The following is a 19,073-nucleotide window of genomic DNA, read 5'->3' as shown; positions in this document are numbered from 1 at the left end:
ACACCCATTATTTCACCTTTCAATGAGCATATTCTGACTTTGTCAAATATCAAAGTCCAGACATGTGTCTGTGGCCCTCCACTGATGTGACAATTTGCTCAATGTCCAAATAAGCAACTTTATGCCAATTGGGTTGAAAATTAGGTAAAATGGACAAATCACTACAGACATATAACTTGCCAAAACTGTCTCCAGATGGCTTCACTGGTGAAATACTCCAGGAATAAGAATTATTATTTATAATAATTATTTATGATAATAATAATTCCAATTTTATAGAACCAATTCCAGAGTGTAGAAAAAGAGGGAGCATTCCTAATTCAATTTATGGGGCTGCTATAACCTTGATACTAAAACCTGATGAGTAAGAAAAGAATATTACAGAACAATCTCCAGAAGATAGATGTAACTATTTTAAGCTAAATGATAACTGCCTGTCTTAGTCTGTTCAGGCTACTATAACAAAATAGTGTAGACTAGGTGGCTAATAAACAACAAACATCTATTTCTCACAGTTACGGAGGCTGGGAAGTCTAAGATCAAGGTGCCGGCAGATTTGCTGTCTGGTGAGGACCAACTTCCTGGTTCCTAGACGGCTGTCTTCTCGCTGTGTCCTCACATAGTGAAGGGGCAAGGTTGCTCTCTAGGGTCTCTTTTATAAGGGCACGAATGCCATTCATGAGGGCTCCACTCTCATGACCTAGTCACCTCCCAAAGACCCTACCTTCTAATACCGTCACACTGGGGATTAGGTTTCAACATATGAATTTTGAGGGGACACAAACATTCACTCTATAGCACTGCCTAAATCCAATATATTAAAAAAGAATAATATGATCAAGTTAGATTTATTGTAAACCTGTGATGTGGTTTAGCACTTGAACTCAATCAGCATAATTTGCCTCATTAGCAGATTAAAGGAGAAAAACCACAATCATCTTAATAAATGTAGAGAAAGGGTTAGATAAAATTCGACATCTATTCATGATTTTAAAAATCTTAGCAAATTAGTTGAATAAATTTTCTTAAAGGGTATCTACAAAGATTTACAGTAAATGACAGAAGTGAAATGTTAAGAGCTTTGACATTTGGAACGTGGCAAAGATGCCTGCTATCACCATTTCTGCTCAGCATTGTACTGGAGGGTCTAGCAGGCACAGTAAGGCAAGGAAGAGAAATAAAATGTTTAAAAATTGGAAATGAAGAACAGAATTGTCATTATTTGTAGATGATACCACCGTATATTTAGAAAATCCAAAATAGTGCATGGATAAATTATTAGAATTTTTAAGAATTTAAGAAGATTTCTGATACAAAATCCATATTTAAAAATCTATTGCTTTTAGGGACTTCACTGGTTGCGCAGTGGTTAAGAATCCGCCTGCCAATGCAGGGGATACGGGTTCAAGCCCTGGTCTAGGAAGATACTACATGCCGCAGAGCAAATAAGCCCGCGGGCCACAACTACTGAGCCCATGCACCACAACTACTGAAGCCTGCGTGCCTAAAGCCTGTGCTCCACAACAAGAGAAGCCACTGCAATGAGAAGCCCGTGCACCACAATGAAGAGGTGCCCCTGCTCACCGCAACTAGAGAAAGCCCGTGCACAGCAATGAAGACCCAATGCAGCCAAAAATAAATAAATAAATAAATTTAAAAAAATGCCTTTAAAAGAATCTATTGCTTTTATATGCTAACAACAAACTAAGAAAATTTTAATAAAGATACCATGTATGAACTACTTAGAAAGTAACAAAAGAGGCCAAGATTTTTTTGGGAAAAATATAAAACCTTATCGAAAGACATTTTAAAAGACTAAATAGGGGCTTCCCTGGTGGTGCAGTGGTTAAGAATCTGCCCAACAGTTCAGGGGACACGGGTTCGAGCCCTGGTCTGGGAAGATCCCACATACTGTGGAGCAACTAAGCCCGTGTGCCACAACTACTGAGCCTGCTCTCTAGAGCCCACAAGCCACAACTACTGAAGCCTGCATACCTAGAGCCTGTGCTCCGCAACAAGAGAAGCCACCGCAGTGAGAAGCTTGCGCACTGCCATGAAGAGTAGCCCCCGCTCGCCGCAACTAGAGAAAAGCCCGCGCACAGCAATGGAAGACCCAACTCAGCCATAAATAAATAAATACATAAATAAATAAATAGATCAATCTATATTTAAAAAGACTAAATAAATAGATATACATGTTCATCGAATGGAAGAGTCAATGTCATAAAGCTGTCAGTTCCCTCTATACTGTTTTATAGGTTCAATACAAATACAATCATGATTTCAATAGATTTGTGTGTGTGTATCCTAACAAGTTAATTCTTAAATTTATGTGGAAGTGCCAACTAGCCAGGGCACCCATATTTATTTTAAAGGTATAGCAATTAAGATGGTGTGATATTGGGCTTCCCTGGTGGCGCAGTGGTTCAGAGTCTGCCTGCCGATGCAGGGGACACGGGTTCGTGCCTCGGTCCGGGAAGATCCCACATGCTGCAGAGCGGCTGGGCCCATGAGCCATGGCCGCTGAGCCTGCGCGTCCGGAGCCTGTGCTCCACAACGGGAGAGGCCACAACAGTGAGAGGCCAGTGTACCGCAAAAAGAAAAGATGGTGTGATATTGCTGCAAGGGTAGACAAATAGACGAGTGAAAGACGAGTGGTCTCAGAAACAGACCCATTCATAATGTAGACAGAGAATAGGTGGCCAAGGAGGTACTGTGAAACCAGTGGGGAATGGTTGGACTTCTGATAAATGGAACAATCAGTTATCCATATAGAAAAAAAAAATGAAATTGGATCCTTACCTCACAACACAAATAAAAATAATACTAGGTGGATTGAAAACCTAAATGTGAAAGGCAAAACTAAAGAGCTTTTAAAAAAAATATTTATTTATTTATTTTTGGGCTGCATCGGGTCTTAGTTGTGGTGCGTGGGCTCAGTTGCTCTGCAGCATGTGGGATCTTAGCTCCCTGACCAGGGATCCCCTGCGTCCCCTGCATTGCAAGATGGGTTCTTAACCACTGGACCACCAGGGAAGTCCCCCAAAGAGCTTTAAGACTTTAAAATAGTAGAATATAGAAGATAGGAAAGTTTTACTTAAATAAGACAGAAAAACACTAAATGACAATTATAAAACATTCAATTACATTAAAATTAAGAATGTCTATTGATCAAAAAACACCATAAAGAATGAAAACCACAAATTGGGACACAAATTGGGAGAAGATAATTGAAGCACATTTAACTGATGAAAGGCTCAAATCTAGAATATATTAAAAACTAAAAATAGAAAAACCAGAAGTGCCACGAAGTATATAAATAAGTTGTATATTCACAGAATGGAATATTGTACAATGAGAATGAAAGATCCACGAATACATGGAGCAAAAGAGGCCAAACATAAATGATTGCACACTGTATGATCCATTTACATGAAGTTCAAAAACAGCCAAAACGAATCCATTGCTAGTGGTAAAATTATAAAGAAAATCAAGGGAATGATAATGACCAAGTCATAATAGTGTTTACTTCTGGTGGACGGAGGAATATGATTGAGAAGGGACCCAGGGGACTTCTGGAATGTGGATAATGGTATACTGCTTGATCTGGGTGATTGTTCATGGATGTGAAATTCATTAATATTCATTAAGATGTACATTTCTCAGGTTAAAAAAAACCCAAAGAAACAACTAAAAATGCAGTGAGAATGGGGAGCAATGTGACACTCTGGGACTCCTCCACACAGGGTCTGAGCCACCCCAATTTCCTTGTCTAGACCACAAAGTGTAGACTACTTCCTTCAGAACCTCCTCTGGTGTAAAGAATGCACTTGAGGACACGGGGAGGGGGCAGGGTAAGCTGGGACGAAGTGAGAGAGTGGCATGGACTTATATATACTACCAACTGTGAAATAGATAGCTAGTGGGAAGCAGCCGCATAGCACAGGGAGATCAGCTCCGTGCTTTGTGACCACCTAGAGGGGTGGGATAGGGAGGGTGGGAGGGAGGCTCAAGAGGGAGAGGATATGGGGATATATGCATACATACAGCTGATTCACTTTGTTATACAGCAGAAATTAACACAACATTGTAAAGTAATTATACTCCAATAAAGATGTTAAAAAATAATAAATGTGTAAAATTAAAACATAAATAAAACCAAAAAGAACCTCCTCTGGGATCAGGGTCCTCTTGCCTTCAGCCCTGGAAGTTACTGAGGTTCCCTCAGCCCTGTCTGTGGAAGTCATATTTGGGGGAATTGTTTATTCTTTATCTCCTGACATCAGCCGTGGTGTGGAGACAGCTGTCTCTGAGGGGATGGAGAGGGTCTGCCCATTTTGTCCTCAGATGTTGGAGTCCATCTCCCCTTGGACCTCATTCACACTCATAATAACTGAGGAAATGTGGTTTCAGAGCCTGGCAAATCTCATTTAAAGGCCAGAACCCCAAGTCCTGGTTGTGTGACCTTAGGCAAGTCATCTATTCTCTCCTAGCTTCAGTTCCTCATTCATAAAAGGGGGCTAATGCCCACTGGGCTTTGGAGAAAACATGTGTAATGGCCCTCACTCATGACCACATTTTTTTTTTCAGGCTGCACCACGCTTGTGAGATCTTAGTTCCCTGACCAGGGATTGAACCTGGGCCACAGCAGTGAAAGAGCCGACTCCTAACCACTGGATGGCCAGGGAATTCCCCATGACAACATTTGATTAATCTAGTAATCCAGTCAGTGGAGTAGGGTGAGCAAGAGGAGGGGCTCTGGAATGACACAGTCCAGGACTAAATTTCCATGATGTCACGTGATGGGCAAGTTACTCAAGCTCTCTGTGCCTCCCTTTGCTTTTCTGTCATCAGGGGTAATAACTTTCCCTCCTCACAGGGTCATGGTGAAGGTTAAATGAGATAATACATCATTCACCTAGGGAAGTGCTTGGTACAGCAAGTAAACATCAGTTGTTATCAGCCCCCCTCTAGATCTCACAATTACTGTCACTCACGTCACCTTGTCCCCACCCTCAAGTATGTGTATTATTGTAGTAGGTGGAATAATGGGCAATGTGGGGGCCTCCTTTGTACCCCAGGCCCCTTCCCTGCCTGCCCCCTTGAGAAGCACTGGGTCCTAATATACCCTCCCCAGGGGACCTGTACCCTCCTCAGTCTCCCCCTGTTTCTGAGGTTGACCGAGGGGACAGGGCCACCACCTCGTAGGGGCCACAGGACTGGGCATTTCTGACGGAAATGGGGGCCTGAGAAGGAAGGAAGGGAGTGGGGAGGACATGTGTTTCCCTATCTAGTAGTTTCCTATTAATGATGTAACAAATTTACACCAAACTCAGTGGCTTAAAACAACACAAATGTATTATCTTTCAGTTCTGGAGTTCAGAAGTCTCACAAGGTGTCGTCAGGGCTGTGTTCCTTCTGGGCCTTCTGGAGGCTCTCGGGGAGAAATCATTCCCTTGCCTTTTCCAGTGTCTAGAGGTGGCCTGCAGTCCTTGGCCCCTTTTTTCCATCTTTAAAGCCCAGCAATAGCCAGTGGAGTCTTTTCTCACATCGAATCACTCTCTTTCTTTCCTGCCTTCGTCTTTCACTTACAAGGACCCTCGTGATTACACTGGGCCCAATCCAGGACAATCTCCCCATCTCAAAATGCTTAAATTTAATCATATTTGCAAAGTCCCTGTTACCATGTAAGGTGGCATATTCCAGGTCCTGTGGTTTAGGACATGGCTATCATTCGGGGGCCATTATTCTCCCTATCAAACACTCCCTCCTTCACCAGGCCTCTATGGTGACTGCCAGTGTCCCCACACTGGAGCCACAGAGGTGGACAGATGGGGCTTACCTTTGAAGGGAGCAAGGTGCCCACCCCACGGGGGAGAAGAGCATGTCAACAATTAAGACTGAGTGATTCTTGTAATAATAAAAATAACAATACCATCAGCATTAACCTCGCAGTTACTCTGTGCCAGACACTGGCTGATCATTTTACATGAACCGTGCTTTTCTCACACCAACTGCACCATGTAAATTCAACTTTTATCACCAGTGTACAGGTGGGCAAACTGAGGCCCTGAGTGTCCATGTTTTCATCAGCCCTGAGCCCAGTCCTTTGCAGAGGCCTTCCTGATCTTCCTCTCCCTCCTCCTCATTACTAGGCCCAGTATCTTGATCTCACAGTGGCCTCTGCTCTCTGTCCTGAGCTCTCAGCCTGGCTGTTACTGGACCACATCCTACAACCTCCCCACTTCCCGTTCTGGATGTCTGTGGTGCAGGGTGAGCCCAGGTCCAAACCTGAGCAGCCTGCTAAGTTAAAGCAGCCTTTTCCTTTCATTCATGGAAGCCTGACTGAAGCCTTGGCCCCATGGGAGGTCTTGGTGTCACCAGGCACAGCTCAGCCACGCACTGTCCACATCACAGCTATACCTGCCTTCGCCAGCAGGGATGTCTCATCTCCAAGTCTGGGAAGGCTTCAAAAAAGACAGAGGAACGACAGAGGCTTTAACATTCACACCTGAGAGGGTCACAGGCCTCTGGGTGTGTGAGCCCCAGGCCTGGGTGTCCCTCGGAGGCTCCCTCTCTGTCTGTGGACAGCTGGGGGTACCTAGGGTCAGCTCTGCCTGTTCCTCCTGGAGAACCCTGGTCTAAGTTCAGGGTCTTCTGTAGATGCCTTCCTCTCCCTCCTGCTCTACTGCCTCCTACCAGAAGCTCATTTCCAGGGTTAAAGGGAAGTTGTTGTCATAGTTTTAATCTTCTTTTTCTCACTGAAAGGTTGCATCATATGCTTCTTTCCACCAAGCCTGGAGTTCAGAAGTCTGCAGCCTGGATCCTGGGGCAGGTTTGGCTATAGCCGGAAGGCACAGCCACAGATGCTGAAGGCACTGGGGGAAGCCCCAACAGAGCCTGGGGTTTAGGAAAAGACCCCCCCCCCAAGTCCCCATTCAGATCCTGGCCAGCTGCCAGCTCTGCTTCCACCCAGTCCCCTCCCTGAGACTGAATGCTGGTCTAGAACCCCTGGCTGGGGTGAGTGGAGCACCAGGGCTGCTTGTCTGGGGAGACACAGGCCTGGAGGGAGAAGCAGCAGAAAAGCTCCATTTGGCTTGAGGGGATGCGCTGCTGCAGGACGAGGACCACAACCCACAACCTGCCTGCTGACCTGCTGTGGGGCTGCAGGCCCAGCCCCTGCCCTCTCTGGGCCTGTCTCCTCACCTACACAGCAGGTACTATTACATTCCCAGTTTAATGCAGGGGGTGCTCATGAATGGAGGGTGACCTGTAGAGATGAGAGAGAAGATTTGCCCAAGAGGAGGAGGAGGAGGGGGTCAGAGCTGGTGGGGCAGGACTGAAGTGGCCGCCTCAGGCCTGGCCCAGGGATGCCTTCCTGGAAGTGCTCACGGCAGGCAGGCAGGTGCAGAAGCTCTGAGATCAGAACCCTGGGCCAGGACCCGTTGAGGCCCTCTCCGGAGTGCTCTGGGGCGGCCAGCAGCCTGTGTCACAGGCTCCTTCCTGTTTGTCCTCATCTCTGCCCTCGGGAGCCCGAAGATGAGCTCAGTGAGCTCCCTGCCCCAAACGTTACTGGGACCCATCTGCAGTCTACAGGGACATAAGTCATCACCACAACAGCCCCTGGTGAGCACTTGTGTAACTCATCCAAACAGTGGCTCACAGGTTTTGAAGTGATTCTGATGATGTGCCATCATCTATCATAGCCAGGGTGTATTCAGTCATTCTCTATTGGGTGGTTAGGTAGTGTTCGATTTACCTTTCTGCCATCTTATACTAGCTGTGGTGCGCGTTCTCACGCATACATGTAAACCTGGGAGAGATACAGGAATGTTCATGTAGTAAAACTATTTTTAATAGTAAAAAACCCGGAAACAAGCCAATTATACATCAATAGGAAGTGCATAAATAAATTGTGTTATATGGATACCATGGAATACTACACAATTATGAGATGGAATGAACTAAATCACACAGACAAAATGTTAAGTGAAAGAAGTCAGATACGAGAGGACGTAACTTAGGATTCCCTTTATATGTAGAGCAAAAGAAAACAGAACTACTGTTTAGGCATACGTACACCTGTGTTAAAACAGTCTTACAGAAAGCAAGGATTCTCACCTGTTTGATTGACAAAGATTTAAAAATTTATTTAAAAAATAATCATACAGGGACTTCCCTGGTGGCACAGTGGTTAAGAATCCGCCTGCCAACGCAGGGGACATGGGTTCGAGCCCCGGTCCAGGAAGATCCCACATGCCACGGAGCAACTAAGCCCGTGCGCCACAACTGCTGAGCCTGCGCTCTAGAGCCCATGCTCCACAACAAGAGAAGCCACTGCAGTGAGAAGCCCGCACACTGCAACAAAGAGTAGCCCCCGCTTGCGGCAACTAGAGAAAGCCCGCGCACAGCAATGAAGACCCAACGCAGCCATCAATCAATCACTCATACAGTAAAATTGACCTTGGGGATTCTGTGAGTTTTAACCCATGTGTGTATTCATGTAACCACCACCACACTAAGGATACATGACTGTCCCATCACCCTACAGAACTCCCTTGTGCCATCCCTTCATAGTCACACCTTCGCACACAAATATGACCAATTGATATTTTACAAAGGTGTATCTATCCCTTTGCCAATACTACACTGTCTTGATTATCGTAGCTTTATAGTAATTCTTAAAATCCATGTTAGTCCTCCAATTTTGTTCCTCCTTTCAAAATTATTTTGACAGTTGTAGTTCCTTTGTTCTTTCACATACATTTTATTCTTTATTTTTAATTTTTTTCAATTAAAAAAAATGTTTTTGGCTGCCCTGCTCGGCTTGCAGTATCTTAGTTCCCCAATCAAGGATTGAACCTGGGCCCTCAGCAGTGAAAGAGCAGAACCCTAACCACTGGCCCGCCAGGGAATGTCCTCCACATACATTTTAGAATCAATTATTCTGTATTTACAAAAAAATTCCTACTGGGATTTTGATTGGAATTGCATTAAATCTAAAGATCAATTAGGAGACAATTGATGTCTTAACTACATTGAATCTGTCAACCCATGAACACTATATTCATTTATTTAGGTCTTCTTTTATTTCTTTCATCAGCTTCTTGTAGTTTTCAACATCCACAGATCCTGTACATGTTTTGTTAGATTTTTTGAGGAGCTGTTGTAAAATAGTATTGCATGTGTGTTTTTAAATTTTGGTTTTGATTGTCCATTGCTAGTGTAAAGAAATAAGCCTGATTTTTGTGTGCTGAACTTATATTCTACAATGTTGCTAAATTTACTTATTAGCTCTAATATGTTTTAAATTTATTTATTTATGGCTGCGTTGGGTCTTTGTTGCTGCATGCGAGCTTTCTCTAGTTGTGGCGAGCGGGGGCTACTCTTCATTGCGGTGCGCAGGTTTCTCACTGCGGTGGCTTCTCTTGTTGCGGAGCACGGGCTCTAGGTGCGCGGGCTTCAGTAGTTGTGGCCCATGGGCTCAGTAGTTGTGGCATGTGGGCTCTAGAGCGCAGGCTCGGTAGTTGTGGTGCATGGGCTTAGTTGCTTCTCAGCATGTAGGATCTTCCCGGACCAGGGCTCAAACCCGTGTCCCCTGAATTGGCAGGTGGATTCTTAACCACTGTGTCACCAGGGAAGTCCTAGCTCTAATATTTAAAAATTAAATTCCATGGGATTTTCTATGCAGATAATCATGTCACCTGAGAATTGGGATGGTTTTAGTTCTTCCTTCCCAAACTGTAAGCCATTTATATCCTTTTCCTGCTTTACTGAACTGGCTAGGACTTACAATACAATGTTAAATAACAAGCGGGAGAATGGACATTCTTGCCTCATTCCCTATCTTAGGGAGAAAGCATTGAGTATCTAACGAGATGCCCTGGTAGACAACACTGCACACATGTTGTCACAATTCGTTGCTGGAGGAATGAATTGTGTGACTCCACTGGGAAAGGACTCTTAGAAGCTTCTGCTGCTTTCCTCTGGACGTCACCCTATGCATTTTCCCTTTGCTGATTTTGCTTAGTACCCTTAAGTTGTAACAAATCTTGGCGATGAGCACACCTATATGCTGAATTCTATGGATCCTCTTTGCGAATAATAAACCTGGGGTGGTCTTGGGGGCTCCCAACACAATTGCATATACGTTATAGATCATTAAGTATTTTTGGTTAATTTTTATCAGTTTGTAACATCTCATTATCCCTGGTAATTTTCTTTGTTCTGTGGTTTACTTTGCCAGATATTAATAGAGTCACTTGAACCTTCTTCTTATTTTTAATTAATTAATTAATTTATTGTTGGCTGCGTTGGGTCTTTGTTGCTGCGTGCGGGCTTTCTCTAGTTGCACCGAGTGGGGGCTACTCTTCGTTGCGGTGTGCAGGCCTCTGATTGCGGTGGCTTCTCTTGTTGCAGAGCATGGGCTCTGGGGTCACCGGCTTCAGTAGTTGTGGCTCACGGGCTCTAGGCGTGCAGGCTCAATAGTTGTGGCGCACAGGCTTAGTTGCTCTGCGGCATGTGGGATCTTCCTGGGCCAGGGCTCGAACCCGTGTCCCCTGCATTGGCAGGAGGATTCTTAACCATTGTGCCACCAGGGAAGCCCTCTTCTTCTTATTTTTAATCTCTATAACTCTTTCACTTCTGGTTTTCTGAAGGAAAAATTATATATGTTTTGTATAAAAATTATAGATGTTTTAGTATTTTCCCACAGGTCTGTTTGTTTTTTTCGATCTCTTTTTTTCTGGGTTGTTCAGATTGACTAATTTCTATTGATCTATCTTCAAGTTCACTATTTTCTCATCCCCATTCTGCTACTGAATCCATGCAGTGAGATTTTTATTTGGTTATCATATTTTTCACTTCTAAAATTTCCATTTGTTTCTTGAAATATTCCCTCTCTCTCTCTCTCTCTTTGCCAAGACTTCCTGTCTTTACGTTTATTTCAGAAGTGTTCATGACTCATTTGCTTAAGTATTTTTTTTTAACAATAGCTGCTTGAAAGACATTGTCAGATAATCCTGGCATCTTAGTCTTTTCTGCATTGGTGTCTATTGGTTGTCTTTCCCATGTGAGCTCAGATTTTCCTGTTTTTTCATATTTTGAGCAATTTTTTCACTTAAAAATTTTAATACAATTTTAAAGGTTATTTTCCATTTACAGTTATTACAAAATATTGGTCATATTCCCTGTGCTATACAATACATTCCTTTTTTTTTTTTTTGTGGTACGCGGGCCTCTCACTGTTGTGGCCTCGCCCGTTGCAGAGCACAGGCTCCTGACACGCAGGCTCAGCGGCCATGGCTCACGGGCCCAGCTGCTCCGCGGCATGTGGGATCTTCCTGGACCGGGGCACGAACCTGTGTCCCCTGCATTGGCAGGAGGACTCTCAACCACTGCGCCACCAGGGAAGCCCCTACAATACATTCTTGAGACTATCTTGCACCCTATAGTTTGTACCTCCCACCCCTCCACCCTTATATTGCCCCCTCCCCCCACTGGTAACCACTAGTTGGTTCTCTGTATCTGTGAGTCTGCTCTTTTGTTGTATTCACTAGTTCGTTGCAATTTTTAGATTCCACATATGAGCAATATCATACAGTATTTTTCTGTCTGACTTATTTCACTTAGCATGATGCCCTCCAAGTCCGTCCATGTTGCTGCATTCTTTTTTATGGCTAAGCAGTATTCCACTGTATATATGGATCACATCTTCTTTATCCATTCATCTACTGGGGGACACTTTGGTTGCTTCCATGTCTTGGCAATTGCACACAATGCTGCTATGAACACTGGTGTGCATGTATATTTTCCAAATAGTGTTTTTGTTTCTTTTGGATATATACCCAGGAGTGGAATTGCTGGGTCATACAGTAGTTCTATTTTTAGTGTTTTGAGTATTCTGCGTATCTTTTTTAACATCTTTATTGGGGTATAATTGCTTTACAATGGTGTTAGTTTCTGCTTTATAACAAAATGAATCAGTTATACATATACATATGTTCCCATATCTCTTTCCTCTTGCATCTCCCTCCCTCCCACCCTCCCACCCTCCACATCCGACCCCTCCAGGCAGTCACAAAGCACTGAGCTGATCTCCCTGTGCTATGCAGCTGCTTCCCACTAGCTATCTACCTTACATTTGGTAGTGTATATATGTCCATGCCTCTCTCTCGCTTTGTCACAGCTCACCCTTCCCCCTCCCCATATCCTCAAGTCCGTTCTCTAGTAGGTCTGTGTCTTTATTCCTGTCTTACCCCTAGGTTCTTCATGACATTTTTTCCCTTAAATTCCATATATATGTGTTAGCATACGGTATTTGTCTTTCTCTTTCTGACTTACTTCACTCTGTATGACAGACTCTAGGTCTCTCCACCTCATTACAAATAGATCAATTTCGTTTCTTTTTATGGCTGAGTAATATTCCATCGTATATATGTGCCACATCTTCTTTATCCATTCATCCAATGATGGACACTTAGGTTGCTTCCATCTCTGCGCTATTGTAAATAGAGCTGCAATGAACGTTTTGGTACATGACTCTTTTTGAATTATGGTTTTCTCAGGGTATATGCCCAGTAGTGGGATTGCTGGGTCATATGGTAGTTCTATTTGTAGTTTTTTAACAAACCTCCATACTGTTCTCCATAGTGGCTGTACCAATTCACATTCCCACCAGCAGTGCAAGAGTGTTGCCTTTTCTCCACACCCTCTTCAGCATTTATTGTTTCTAGATTTTTTGATGATGGCCATTCTGACCGGTGTGAGATGATATCTCATTGTAGTTTTGATTTGCATTTCTCTAATGATTTGTGATGTTGAGCATTCTTTCATGTGTTTGTTGGCAATCTGTATATCTTCTTTGGAGAAATATCTATTTAGGTCTTCTGCCCAGTTTTGGATTGGGTTGTTTGTTTTTTTGATATTGAGCTGCAGGAGCTGCTTGTAAATTTTGGAGATTAATCCTTTGTCAGTTGCTTCATTTGCAAATATTTTCTCCCATTCTGAGGGTTGTCTTTTGGTCTTGTTTATGGTTTCCTTTGCTGTGCAAAAGCTTTGAAGTTTCATTAGGCCCCATTTGTTTATTTTTGTTTTTATTTCCATTTCTCTAGGAGGTGGGTCAAAAAGGATCTTGCTGTGATTTATGTCATAGAGTGTTCTGCCTATGTTTTCCTCTAAGAGTTAGATAGTTTCTGGCCTTATATTTAGGTCTTTAATCCATTTTGAGCTTATTTTTGTGTGTGGTATTAGGGAGTGATCTAATCTCATACTTTTAAATGTACCTGTCCAGTTTTCCCAGCACCACTTATTGAAGAGGCTGTCCTTTCTCCACTGTACATTCCTGCCTCCTTTATCAAAGATAAGGGGACCATATGTGCGTGGGTTTATCTCTGGGCTTTCTATCCTGTTCCATTGATCTATCTTTCTGTTTTTGTGCCAGTACCATACTTTCTTGATTACTGTAGCTTTGTAGTATAGTCTGAAGTCAGGGAGCCTGATTTCTCCAGCTCCGTTTTCGTTCTCAAGATTGCTTTGGCTATTCGGGGTCTTTTGTGTTTCCATACAAATTGTGAAATTTTTTGTTCTAGTTCTGTGAAAAATGCCAGTGGTAGTTTGATAGGGATTGCATTGAATCTGTAGATTGCTTTGGGTGGTAGAGTCATTTTCACAATGTCGATCCTTCCAATCCAAGAACATGGTATATCTCTCCATCTATTTGTATCGTCTTTAATTTCTTTCACAGTGTCTTATAATTTTCTGCATACAGGTCTTTTGTCTCCTTAGGTAGGTTTATTCCTAGATATTTTATTCTTTTTCTTGCAATGGTAAATGGGAGTGTTTTCTTGATTTCACTTTCAGATTTTTCATCATTAGTGTATAGGAATGCCAGAGATTTCTGTGCATTAATTTTGTATCCTGCTACTTTACCAAATTCATACATTAGCTCTAGTAGTTTTCTGGTAGCATCTTTAGGATTCTCTATGTATAGTATCATGTCATCTGCAAACAATGACAGCTTTACTTCTTCTTTTCCAATTTGGATTCCTTTTATTTCCTTTTCTTCTCTGATTGCTGTCGCTAAAACTTCCAAAACTATGTTGAATAAGAGTGGTGAGAGTGGGCAACCTTGTCTTGTTCCTGATCTTAGTGGAAATGCTTTCCGTTTTTCACCATTGAGGATGATGTTGGCTGTGGGTTTGTCATATATGGCTTTTATTATGTTGAGGAAAGTTCCCTCTATGCCTACTTTCTGCAGGGTTTCTATCATAAATGGGTGTTGAATTTTGTCAAAAGCTTTCTCTGCATCTACTGAGATGATCATATGGTTTTTCTCCTTCAATTTGTTAATATGGTGAATCACGTTGTTTGATTTGCGTATATTGAAGAATCCTTGCATTCCTGGAATAAACCCCACTTGATCATGGTGTAGGATCCTTTAAATGTGCTGTTGGATTCTGTTTCCTGGTATTTTGTTGAGGATTTTTGCATCTCTGTTCATCAGGGATATTGGCCTGTAGTTTTCTTTCTTTGTGACATCCTTGTCTGGTTTTGGTATCAAGGTGATGGTGGCCTTGTAGAATGAATTTGGGAGTGTTCCTCCCTCTGCTATATTTTGGAAGAGTTTGATAAGGATAGGTGTTAGTTCTTCTCTAAATGTTTGATAGAATTCGCCTGTGAAGCCATCTGGTCCTGGGCTTTTGTTTGTTGGAAGATTTTTAATCACAGTTTCAATTTCAGTGCTTGTGGTTGGTCTGTTCACATTTTCTATTTCTTCCTGATTCAGTCTTGGCAGGTTGTGCATTTCTAAGAATTTGTCCATTTCTTCCAGGTTGTCCATTTTATTGGCATAGAGTTGCTTGTAGTAATCTCTCATGATCTTTTGTATTTCTGCAGTGTCAGTTGTCACTTCTCCTTTTTCATTTCTAATTCTATTGATTTGAGTCTTCTCCCTTTTTTCCTGATGAGTCTGGCTAGTGGTTTATCTATTTTGTTTATCTTCTCAAAGAACCAGCTTTTAGTTTTATTGATCTTTGCTATCATTTCCTTCATTTCTTTTTCATTTATTTCTGATCTGATTTTTATGATTTCTTTCCTTCTGCTAACTTTGGGGTTTTTTTGTTCTTCTTTCTCTAATTGCTTTATGTGCAAGGTTAGGTTATTTATTCGAGATGTTTCCTGTTTCTTAAGGTGGGCTTGTATTGCTATAAACTTCCCTCTTAGAATTGCTTTTGCTGCATCCCATAGGTTTTGGGTTGTCATGTCTCCATTGTCATTTGTTTCTAGGTATTTTTAAATTTCCTCTTTGATTTCTTCAGTGATCACTTCATTATTAAGTAGTGTATTGTTTAGCCTCCATGTGTTTGTATTCTTTACAGATCTTTTCCTGTAATTGATATCTAGTCTCATGGCGTTGTGGTCGGAAAAGACACTTGATACAATTTCAATTTTCTTAAATTTACCAAGACTTGATTTGTGACCCAAGATATGATCTATCCTGGAGAATGTTCCATGAGCACTTGAGAAAAATGTGTATTCTGTTGTTTATGGATGGAGTGTCCTATAAATATCAATTAAGTCCATCTTGTTTAATGTATCACTTAAAGCTTGTTTCCTTATTTATTTTCATTCTGGATGATCTGTCCATTGGTGAAAGTGGGGTGGTAAAGTCCCCTGCTGTGAATGTGTTACTGTCGATTTTCCCTTTTACAGCTGTTAGTATTTGCCTTATGTATTGAGGTGCTCCTATGTTGGGTGCATAAATATTTACAATTGTTATATCTTCTTCTTGGATCGATCCCTTGATCATTATGTAGTATCCTTCTTTGTCTCTTCTAATAGTCCTTATTTTAAAGTCTATTTTGTCTGATATGAGAATTGCTACGCCAGCTTTCTTTTGGTTTCCATTTGCATGGAATATCTTTTCCCATCCCCTTACTTTCAGTCTGTATGTGTCTCTAGGTCTGAAGTGGGTCTCTTGTTGACAGCATATATATGGGTCTTGTTTTTGTATCCATTCAGCCAATCTGTGTCTTTTGGTGGGAGCATTTAGTCCATTTACATTTAAGGTAATTATCGATATGTATGTTCCTATTCCCATTTTCTTAATTGTTTTGGGTTCGTTATTGTAGGTCTTTTCCTTCTCTTGTGTTTCTTGCCTAGAGAAGTCCCTTTAGCATTTGTTGGAAAGCTGGTTTGGTGGTGCTGAACTCTCTCAACTTTTGCTTGTCTGTAAAGGTTTTAATTTCTCCATCAAATCTGAATGAGATCGTTGCTGGGTAGAGTAATCTTGGTTGCATGTTTTTCTCCTTCATCACTTTAAATATGTCCTGCCAGTCCCTTCTGGCTTGCAGATTTTCTGCTGAAAGATCAGCTGTTAAACCTTATGGGGATTCCCTTGTGTGTTATTTGTTGTTTTTCCCTTGCTGCTTTTAATATGCTTTCTTTTTATTTAATTTTTGACAGTTTGATTAATATGTGTCTTGGCGTATTTCTCCTTGGATTTATCCTGTATGGGACTCTCTGTGCTTCCTGGACTTGATTAACTATTTCCTTTCCCATATTAGGGAAGTTTTCAACTATAATCTCTTCAAATATTTTCTGAGTCCCTTTCTTTTTCTCTTCTTCTTTGGTACCCCTATAATTCGAATGTTGGTGTGTTTAATGTTGTCCCAGAGGTCTCTGAGACTGTCCTCAGTTCTTTTCATTCTTTTTTCTTTATTCTGCTCTGCATTAGTTATTTCCACTATTTTATCTTCCAGGTCACTTATCCATTCTTCTGCCTCAGTTATTCTGCTATTGATCCCATCTAGAGTATTTTTCATTTCATTTATTGTGTTGTTCATCTTTGTTTGTTTCATCTTTAGTTTTTCTAGGTCCTTGTTAAATGTTTGTTGCATTTCCTCTATTCTATTTCCAAGAGTTTGGATCATCTTTACTATCATTATTCTGAATTCTTTTTCAGGTAGGCTGCCTATTTCCTCTTCATTTGTTAGGTCTGGTGGGTTTTTATCTTGCTCCTTCATCTGTGGTGTGTTTTTCTGTCTTCTCATTTTGCTTATCTGACTGTGTTTGGGGTCTCCTTTTTGCAGGCTGCAGGTTTGTAGTTCCCGTTGTTTTTGGTGTCTGTCCCCAGTGGCTAAGGTTGGTTCAGTGGATTGTGTAGGCTTCCTGGTGGAGGGGACTAGTGCCTGTGTTCTGGTGGATGAGGATGGATCTTGTCTCTCTGGTGGGCAGGTCCACGTCTGGTGGTGTGTTTTGGGGTGTCTGTGGACTTATTATGATTTTAGGCAGCCTCTCTGCTAATGGGTGTGGTTGTGTTCCTGTCTTGCTAGTTGTTTGGCATGTACAGCACTGTAGCTTGCTGGTCGTTGAGTGGAGCTGGGTGCTGGCATTGAGTTGGAGATCTCTGGGAGACTTTCGCCATTTGATATTATGTGGAGTTGGGAGGTCTCTTGTTGGCCAGTGTCCTGAAGTTGGCTCTCCCACCTCAGAGGCACAGCACTGACTTCTGGCTGTAGAACCAAGAGGCATTCATCCACACGGCTCAGAATAAAAGGGAGAAAAAGTAGAGAGAAAGAATTAGGAGAAGCAGGAAGAAAGAAAGAAAGAAAGAAGAAAAGAAGGAAAAAAGGAAAGAAAGAGAGGAAGGAGGGAGGGAGGGAGGGAGGGAGGGAGGGACGGTGGGAGGGAGGAAGGAAGGAAGGAAGGAGGGAAGGAAAGAAAAAAGAAAGAAAGAAAGAAAATAAAGTAAAATAAAATAAAGTAAAAAATAATAAAGTTATTAAATTAGAAAATAATTATTAAGAAAAAAATGAAAAAAAAAAAACGGACGGATAGAACCTTAGGACAAATGGTGGAAGCAAAGCTATACAGACAAAATCTCACACAGAAGCATACACATACACACTGACAAAAAGAGGAAAAGGGGAAAAAATCATAAATCTTGCTCTCATAGTCCACCTCCTCCATTTGCGATGATTCGTTTTCTATTCATGTATTCCACAGATTCAGGGTACATCAAGTTGATTGTGGAGCTTTAATCCGCTGCTTCTGAGGCTGCTGGGAGAGATTTCCCTTTCTCTTCTTTGTTACCACAGCTCCCGGGGCTCAGCTTTGGATTCGGCCCCGCCTGTGCGTGTAGGTCGCCAGAGGGCATCTGTTTTTTGCTCAGACATGACGGGGTTAAAGGAGCCGCTGATTCGGGGGCTCTGGCTCACTCAGGCCGGGAGAAGGGAGGGGCGCGGAGTGCGGGGCCAGCCTGCGGCGGCAGAGGCCACTGTAACGTTGCACCAGCCTGAGGCCTGCCGTGCGTTCTCCCGGGGAAGTTGTCCCTGGATCCCGGGAACCCGGCAGTGACCGGCTGCACCGGCTCCCCAGAAGGGAGGTGTGGAGAGTGACCTGTGCTCGCACACAGGCTTCTTGGCGGCGGCAGCAGCAGCCTTAGCGTCTCCCGCCCGTCTCTGGGGTCCGCGCTTTTAGCCGCGGCTCGCGCCCGTCTCTGGAGCTCCTTTGAGCAGCGCTCTTAATCCCCTCTCCTCGTGCACCAGGAAACAGAGGCGAGAAAACGTCTCTTGCCTCTTCGGCAGCTCCAGATCTTTTCCCGGACTCCCTCCCGGCTAGCCGTGGTGCACTAACCCCTCAGGCTGTGTTCACGCCGCCAACTCCAGTCCTCTCCCTGCGCTCAGACCAAAGCCCTAGCCTCAGCTCGCAACCCCACCCGCCCCGGTGGGTAGGCAGACAAGCCTCTCGGGCTGGTGAGTGCCGGTCGGCACCGATCCTCTGTGCGGGAATCTCCCCGCTTTGCCCTCCGCACCCCTGTGGCTGCGCTCTCCTCCCCGGCTCTGAAGCTTTCCCCCTCCGCCACCTGCAGTCTCCGCCCGCGAAGGGGCTTCCTAGTGTGTGGAAACCTTTCCTCCTTCACAGATCCCTCCCACTGGTGCAGGTCCCGTCCCTATTCTTTTGTCTCTGTTTTTTCTTTTGCCCTACCCAGGTACGTGGGGAGTTTCTTACCTTTTGGAAGGTCTGAGGTCTTCTGCGAGCATTCAGTAGGTGTTCTGTACGAGTTGTTCCAC

The sequence above is a fragment of the Globicephala melas genome, chromosome X, assembly GCF_963455315.2.
Source record: "Globicephala melas chromosome X, mGloMel1.2, whole genome shotgun sequence".
NCBI lineage: Eukaryota > Metazoa > Chordata > Mammalia > Artiodactyla > Delphinidae > Globicephala > Globicephala melas.
Note: the sequence above shows the minus strand (reverse complement) of the source record.